Raw genomic sequence first — 8,663 nt, forward strand, 5'->3', positions numbered from 1 at the left:
ACTTGGCACAATGCAGTCAGGCAAGTACCGTTCTCCTGGCAACCACCAAATCCAGACGCGTCCATCGGATTGCCAGACAGAGAAGTGTCATTCGTCACTGCTCTAGAGTCCAGTGGCGGCGTGCTTTACACCACTGCATCCAACGCTTTGGATTGCACTTGATGATGTAAGGCTTGAATGTAGCTGCTCGGCGATGGAAACCCATTCTATGAAGCTCTCTACACACTGTTTCTGTGCTAATCTGAAGGCCACATGAAGTTGGGAGGTCTTTATCTATTGACTGTGCAGATGGCGACTTCTGCGCACTGTGCGCTTCAGCATGCGCTGACTCTGCTCTGTCATTTTACGTGACCTATCACTTCGTGGCTGAGTTGCTGTTGTTCCCAGTTGCTTCCACTTTGTTATAATACCATTAAGAGTTGACCGTGGAATATTCAGTAACAAGGAAATTTCACAGATGGACTTATTGCACAGGTGGCAATCTATCACAGTACCACGCTTGAATTCACTGAGCTCCTGAGAGCGACCCAATCTTTCACAAATGTTTGTAGAAGCAGTCTGCATGCCTAGGTGCTTGATTTTATACCCCTGTGGCTATGGAGATGATTGGAACACCTGAATCCATTGTGACAATGCTTCTACTCCACAGAGGTACATGAGTGAGTGTTGTCACTTTAGGACAAGAAGTGTTTTGCAGACTGAATCACCAGGTGAAAAAAAAAAAAAAAGAAATACAGCCAGTACATCTAGTAAACTGCAATACATGAATTTATACATTGTAGTTTACCAACCTTTTTAGCAAAAGGTTTTGATACACTTACATTTCAATAATGAGGACGTTATTCAAGACCCAAAGGACTAAATATGAGCTAATCTTCTAATTGTTCTTTATTTATACAGTATATTGCTTATTTGATTCTCCAGTTTCAAAGAACTGCTCAGCTGTACCTAATGCCAGGCTTTCCCTGTATTTTTACCAAGAAGGAATGAAAGTGGTTGTAAAGGTTTTTCTGCATTAAGGTAAAAAAAACCTTCTAGGATCAGCTCCCCCCAGCCCTTCCTAAATACTTACCTGAACCCAATCTCGATCCTTTGCTGTACCCAAGGGCAGAAATGTTGCTCTCTTTCTCCTCAGTGGTGGCAGCAGTGGGAGCCATTTCTGTCTCTCAAAGCCTGTGAGGGGGGAGCTGAGGCTGAGCCGCACTGTATGTGTGTCATACATTGTCACACGTCAGGATTGAGCCTGCACGAGTGCCCCCATAGAAAGTAGCTTACTATGTGGGAAGCTTGGAAGGGAAGGGGAGCCAGGAAGGCGGACGGGGGACCCCAGAACAGGAGGTTCGGGGCTGCTCTGTGCAAAACCATTGCATAAAGCAGGTAAATATAAACCTGTTTCTTATTTTTTTTAAATCAAACCTTTAAAACCACTTTGAAGTAATTTTCAGGCTTTAAAGCAATTCCTGAAAAATGGTTATTGCACATTTCACAGTACATTAGTGTGATCAGAACATTTAATAAAAAAGCAAAGAAAAGAATAAAGACTGTGTTGTACCTAGAGTATTTGACGTTGCAAATTCGATGTTATCACCCCCCTGCTCAATATCACAAAACATTTTTGCAATATTTATGAAATTTAATTATTAATAATATTAGACATGAAGACAGTAAAAATCTTACAGCCTTTTCACATTAGCAATCAGTGTAAAATGTCCCCTTACATTGCTTCAGTGTTAAAGTAAATCCATAAAGTGTTACTAAACCCACAACAGTAAAATCAGTCTGCAGTAAAGCCTGCTTATTATACTCAATCTGGAACCTAATCCTCTGCATTGTGAAAAAAAAGGCTGTTTGATCCTGTCTTCTCTGATCCTCCCCTTCTTCCACAGTCCCCAATCCATCTACTGATAGTACAGAGCTCTAGGAGACACTCTGCACATGCTCAGTTTGGTGTGTATTGCTAGAAAATGGTTTTTGGGGGAGGGTGCATGTGATCGGCACAGCACTGTCCAGACAGGATCAGGAGTCATGCATCCTCATAGGATAGTCAGAGAATGAAAACTCCTCCTACAAGCTTTAACCAGTGCATGACCGGACACTGATAGAAATCACAAGACTGCTATATACTGCTGATGAGGAAAGGTGTTTAGCAGTTTATATTTACTAGAATAATTGCATTTCCATGTTGTGTGTATTGTGGGAGACCAGATATAGTGAATACAGGGTCCTGGGTTTAATAACACTTTCATTGATGATCAGTGGACTGCCCCTGTACATTGGTAAACAGTGGAGTGCACTGTTACATCAGCAATCAGTTGAGAAATGCATTGTGTTCAGTAGAGAAATGCCATTTTATTTTTTTTAACAGTGTTTACTGTATTTAGTTTTGCATAAAGACACAAAAGACGCATAAACATGGTAAAGCTTGACAAACTAAAAATAACTTACAAAAGGATACGCAGCATTTCAGAAGGGAGCGCATAGTACTTAGTATTGTACACTAACACACACTCTTCCTCTCCCCCCAAATCCACATCTCAAAATAATAGGCATTCAGCATAGGACATTAAGAAACAACATTTAAAGTGGGCATATCCGAATAAGATGCCATGGGGTATTCCAACCATAAGATCCACGTTTTGTAGAATTTTTGAGGATATGTTCTTCCATCACATATTATTTTGTATTTGGGTAGATCAGCATTAACCAAACCAAAGAGAAATGTCCTTTTATAATGGTGGTCAGTGCAGTGTCCTTAACACACAGAGGTCAGTGTAGAAATGTACCCTTATTTTGGTGTTCAGTGTGGTGCTCCTTTACATTGGTAGTCAGTGGAAGAAGTGCTCCTATATTGATGGTCAGTGGAGAAAGACCTCTATACATTGTTAGTATGTGAAAAAGCTCCCCCTCCCCTTCAAATTGGTGGTCAGTGTCAGAAGTGCCCTCTTAGATTGGTTGTCAGACTCCTTTACTTGTTAGGTTAGGTAACCACATGGTGGTTAATGAGAGAGGAGCCTCTCTCACCATGTCCTGTTTGGTAGTCAGTGGAAAGAAAGCCCCTTACATTGTTGGTCAGTGTCGTACTCCCTCAGATTAATGATTAGTGCAGAGGAAAACCATAACAATCTCTGTAAATAGGCTTCTGTCTGGTTCATGACTACTTTATATATACAAGACATACATGTATACATACCAATACAAGACAAAAAAAAGCCAAAGGAGCTTGAATTTGGTTGATGGAGCTAAGAAGTCAACTGCAAGTCAGAAGGTCATGTGCATCTGAAACTCAGAATCATCCAAAATGGTTCTCTAAAGCAAAGCAGACTAAAGGAACTTGAGAGTGCGCTGCATTTTCTGATCAACACAGACCCTTAGACTGGTGGTCATTTTCAAAGTATTTAGATCTGTTAGCAGCAACATATTTTTTTTTAGTTAGCTGTCTTGGTAAAGTTGTAAAAGCAAAATGATTTGATTATTTCAAATAAAAGCCCACAAAGACAAGGCAACCCTGGAGCACAGCAAGTTTTTAAAGTAGGAGCCGCAGGAATACCATCCACGTTTCCCACAATCTTCGCCCCGCAGCCAGGCTACACATGTTTCTTCAATGACCAGTCTAGGGGTGTTGATTTTGTTGTTTTTATCTTAGGAGAACTTGGATAGGGATGAGGGAAGGAAGTGGGATACTCCAAAAACAAGAACTATGTACAACTTGAGGACTTAGGTATTCTTCAGGATTAGCTCTAATAAAGTGTGTGCTTGAAACAATAAGTAAACTTTAGTTTTAAGGTAATAGAGCAGATTCCCTTCAAGTTCACGACAGCAGCCGGTGTCCCCTTTAACTAAACCCACCCTAGCACCAGAGGGGTTTTATCAGTGCAAAGTCTCTAAGATCCTTTCAGGGTTGTCTGTACTCACAAGGCCCAAGGACAGCTGGTTGCCTTCCTCCATGATACCAGACCAGATCTTTAGTAGACTGCCCCTCAGTCAGCTATAAGCAGAACCAGGTGTCAGGGCAGGAACGATGGAATGGGCAGGCAGGCCTATGGTACGGTCATGCCGCGACTGACGACAGCCACTACCCACAGACTAGAGTCCCTCAGGGCGCGGAGTCTAAGCCCCAGGCTACCCTTCACCAGAGCCCCTGATGGTGGGGATGGACTTGACACAGCCTGAGACCAGGTCGCGGCCCCCGAGTTACCCCAGCTGCGGTAACGACTGCCGTCAATGGCGTACAGCTGGTGGGAGCTAGATGGGAACACGTGTAGCGTAGTCAGACAGGCCGGGTCAATAACAACGGAGCAGACAGTACTAGACGGTAGGCAAAGAATACTCAGGTCATGGGCCGGGTTCAGCAACGGGAAGTCAGGTAAAGGGTTAAAGCAGCGAATAGTCTTGTCCAAGCCGAGTCGGTTACCAGGAGAGCAACGAGAACAGAACAAGAGCTTGCGACAAGGAAACATACAGGACACGAATACAGAGAGCACTTGCAGACAGCAGGTTTAAATGTGCTCAACCACACCCTTCTGAGGAGGAGCCGCAGAAGCCTGAAGGCATAAAGGTTCCCACCATGCTTTGCAGAAACCCAAGATGGATGCCAGCACATGGAGATGCACAAGCTCTGAAGAAAGGTAGGACTTTGACACCAGGGTCTCAGTATTCAGGCCCTCAGGTTGCCCCCCTGAGGCCTACAACAGCAGATGTAGCAGCATTGCCTGGGAGAGCAGCATGCCCCCTCCAGGCTGAATCATGGACCATTCCAGGGCCAGGGCTGTATCAATGTTCATGCTGTCATCTTCATAGCTCCACACCTATCATCCAGAAACTTCTCAAGTTTCTGGATGCAGAGGGAGCTATCAGGCTGGCAGCAACTGAACACACTGAGCACTGTCTACAGTGTGCAACTCTGCTTTTACCCAACAACAATCACAACCACAACCACACTAACTACGGTGAGGCAGCTAGCTTTCAGAGGCTCTGCCTGGATTAAATGGATCAAGGAATCTGTGAAGTTTTTGTAGAGAAAGACAGAAAAAGTCAGCCTAAGGACTGTGGAGACTGTCCTGGGGAATTAAACTCTCTTCCAGTGACCATGCATGTAAGTTGCATGTGTTACAAGAGAAGGCATCTGGCCTTTTGTAACTGGCCAGAATCCAGTGATGACCAAGGTGGTGTTCTCCAAATGAGGGGACCTGGCCTTCCACTTGGTTATAGGATGATGAACACTGTTCTAAGTTGTGGTAACAAACTATGGTGAACACTAAGAGGCATCATAACAGGTTAATGTGTATAGTATTACATTACTTGTTATTTAAGGTTTTGGCTGACATTTTTGTTCTGCAAATGCTGAATATACAGTTTAATAAAGTAAGCATGTCTCCTGAGTCCTGGCTATTTCAGTAACTAGCAGGAGTGACAGCATTTTTCTAGAATTGATTGGAGTACACCACACAGAAAAAAGTAAGGTGAAGTGGGATGCCGATTCTGAGCCTGCTGCACTCGTAACATAACACTTTAGTTTCAAATCATATTTAATCCATTTGATTGTAATTTGCAAATCTCATTGGACCTCCCCCTTGCAATGTACCCCTACCATTTTAAGTGACCTGGTCTGGTACAAGAAGAGTTCCCTCTCTTTCCTGGTCACCCAGACCACAAACCCGGATAAGCGTTTGATTAAAATATTAAGGGACTCCCAGGCTATTTTTTCCAAAAAAAAATAAAAGTGTACTGTAATTTTAATTTTATACATTATCTGACTCTGGGAATTCCAGGGGATCCCTGGGTGACATCATTCACCATAAAAGGTAATTATATTTTAATTGATGATGTCACTCAGACATGCAGCCTGAGTGGCCAAGAAAGGGAGGACAGCAAATGTACATCCCTGCCTTCCTGTACAATACCAGGTCACATGTCTTTCAACATTGGGGGTACCTAACAAAGGGGGGTGGGTGGCAAAGCTTCCTCATAAATCACAATTACCTATTTATCCTCCAATATTTACATGCAGCACCGCCATCATTAAATGACAGATTCCTGGCTGTGACAACAGGGGTAATGTCAGTGACCAACATTGATCAAAGATGTCAACTGGGATTTCCAACTGTCTATTTACATTAGTGCTGCCAGGGAATCTATCATTTAGCAGCATAAAAGTATCAGCAGGTGGTGGGTCATCGTGATTAACAAGGTTTACCTCACTGAACCTTGCGACTGACACAGAATTACTTTGGTGGACATTAATGAACTTTACCGTGTAATTGAAAGCAAAACTTTATTTTCATTTTGGATAAAGTGAGGATAATAACCCGTCAGTTTTCTTTTTGCAATCTGCGTCCCATTGTGGAGATTTCCCTTTACTTCCTGTACCAGAACTAAAACAGAAAGTGAGAGGAAATCCCTCCAAAGCACAGGAATCCTGGAGGGGGGGGGGGGGGGGAGGGGTCATCAGAACTTGTGTCACCATTGGAAGATTTCTGTTCTATTGTCCCAGTGACAACCAAAAATATGGTATTTTCTTTTAACTAAAATAACTTTTGCCTTTATTTAAACTTTAAATTTTATGTATTTGTGTTTTAATTAAATTAAATTACTTTTTCAAGGTCTGTGTGCTTATTCACCTGTGAATGTTTGTGAGATATAATAGGGGATACTAATGTACCCCTTTAAGCATTTCCTGGGCAGGGACAGATATTGGGATCCACTACAAGTCGCCCCCATATTACCCCTCCTACTTCTTGAGGCACAAGAAGAGAGAGGGCCCTTATCCTTTAAAATTGAGACAACAGTACTTTGCATGTGGTGGGAACCCATGCCATTTAAATAAATGTGTCATGTCACTTTCATTTTCAAACATCATCTGACCCTGGGATAAATAAATAAATAGAAAAATAATAAAAAAATCTCCCTATATATATATATATATATATATATATAGTCCATAAAAGTCTGCACACGTAGGAAATATCTAACTATATGTTTTTCCTTAGTATGCATTTTGCCTATGTGCCCAGATTTTAGGGACACTCTGTATATTAGGGAAAACCCAAACTTGCAAGAGACAAAGGGGGCACAAGTAAGGGGCAACATTCTTCATTAATTCATGGGGGCCACGAATCCTGAACATGATAGGTCTGCCTCAAATCCATGATAGATCCAAACCCAAACCTCATTCCTAATGGAGACAAGTGCCACAGTGACAATTTACGTCAGAAATCTCAGCCTGCCATGTGTTTGAGGCCTTGGAACGTTTATTTTACTGGCAGCAGAAAAACATTAAGTGCGGCAAAAACACATGTAAATACAGTATGGTGTTTAGCTGCGTTTACCGGCATTTAGCACTTGGATGTTTATTCATTTCATTTGCCAGAGTACTTGCCATTGAAATGAATAAATGCCAAAGTGCTAAACAAGGTTAGTGCTTAGGCGCATTTACGCACGTTTAGGCATGTTTACACGTGTTTTTGGCGTGTTTGGCGGTTTTTGGCCAAAACGTTCCTCTCCTAAGCGCAATTCTTCTTTGTTCAGGAGAGGGATGTTTAACTGCCCCTAAACTCTGCTGCTGCTAAACTCTGACAAAAGATTATGTGTGCATGGATACATAGGCTTTTATTGAGTTGAGTTCAGGAGCTTTGCCAAAAAAACACGTAAAGCTCCTGAACTCACGTTTAGGAACAGCAGTGTATGTGAGGCCTAACAGTAATAAAAAAAACTGCCATAAATCTCTAGCACCCTCCTAGTTAGGTAGGAGGAACTCTAGCTTTAATTGTTAGATAGAAGTTGAGTAGCAGCCTGGGTGTAAAAACCAGGTGGATCTGCAGACCAGCTCTCTGGGATTTCCCCCTGCTCTAGAACTTTGGAGAAAGATGTGGACGCAGTGGGCGGAGGTGAGGATTGACTGTTCTGCACTCTTAAATGATCTTGGCCAGTTCCCAACAAGAGGCTTGGCAAGGGGCTATGACAGCCTTTAAGATTAACTGAGCCTGCTCAGCAGCAGGAGAGTTTGGGTGGAAGATGGAAAGGAAGTGAGGCTGGAGAGCAGGAGCCTGGGAGGGGGCCCAGATGGGAGAGGGGATTGCCTTCAGACAGGAAGGAGTAAAGCTTGGGACTTCACTGGTCCCCTGAAAGTGGACCACCTCTGTGGCAGCTAGAAGGCCTGGTAGCAGCCACCTACCCACCAACAATACAGGAGAAGGACTAAGTGAGTAAACCTGCACCCCCTGGGCCAGACAGAGGAAGGGAGATCAGATTAGCGACTACCCGGGACTGTTTTACTTTAAAGCGACAGGCACTGGATCTCCTGCTCAGGGATTCACCCAGATTGGCTGGATTAGGAGAATCTAGGGTCTGCGGTGTTACAATCTGAGATGCTGGCTAGCTCTCTAAGAAGATTTTTTGCTGTAAAAACTTGTATACATTTCCAGGAAGTTGTCCTCGGTTTCACAGTTCCATTGGGCATCTCCAGCACCCCTAACCCTATCCCAGTTCAAATCCCCTAATAAAACTTCAAAACAGAACTCATTGACTGGTTACTGTCTCCTGGATGAAGTTATTGTGAAAATGCGTGTTGTCTGGCGGTACAGGACTATAGGGGGACCCAAAACGTCTTCAGCTTCTAAGCAGGTAGTGCCTCAAAGGGAAGTGTATTAAGGCCTACCGAAAAACTG

Source organism: Staurois parvus, unplaced genomic scaffold, assembly GCF_062004578.1.
Source record: "Staurois parvus isolate SC_StPar_1 unplaced genomic scaffold, SC_StPar_1.0 ptg000138l, whole genome shotgun sequence".
In the NCBI taxonomy this organism is placed as follows: Eukaryota; Metazoa; Chordata; class Amphibia; order Anura; family Ranidae; genus Staurois; species Staurois parvus.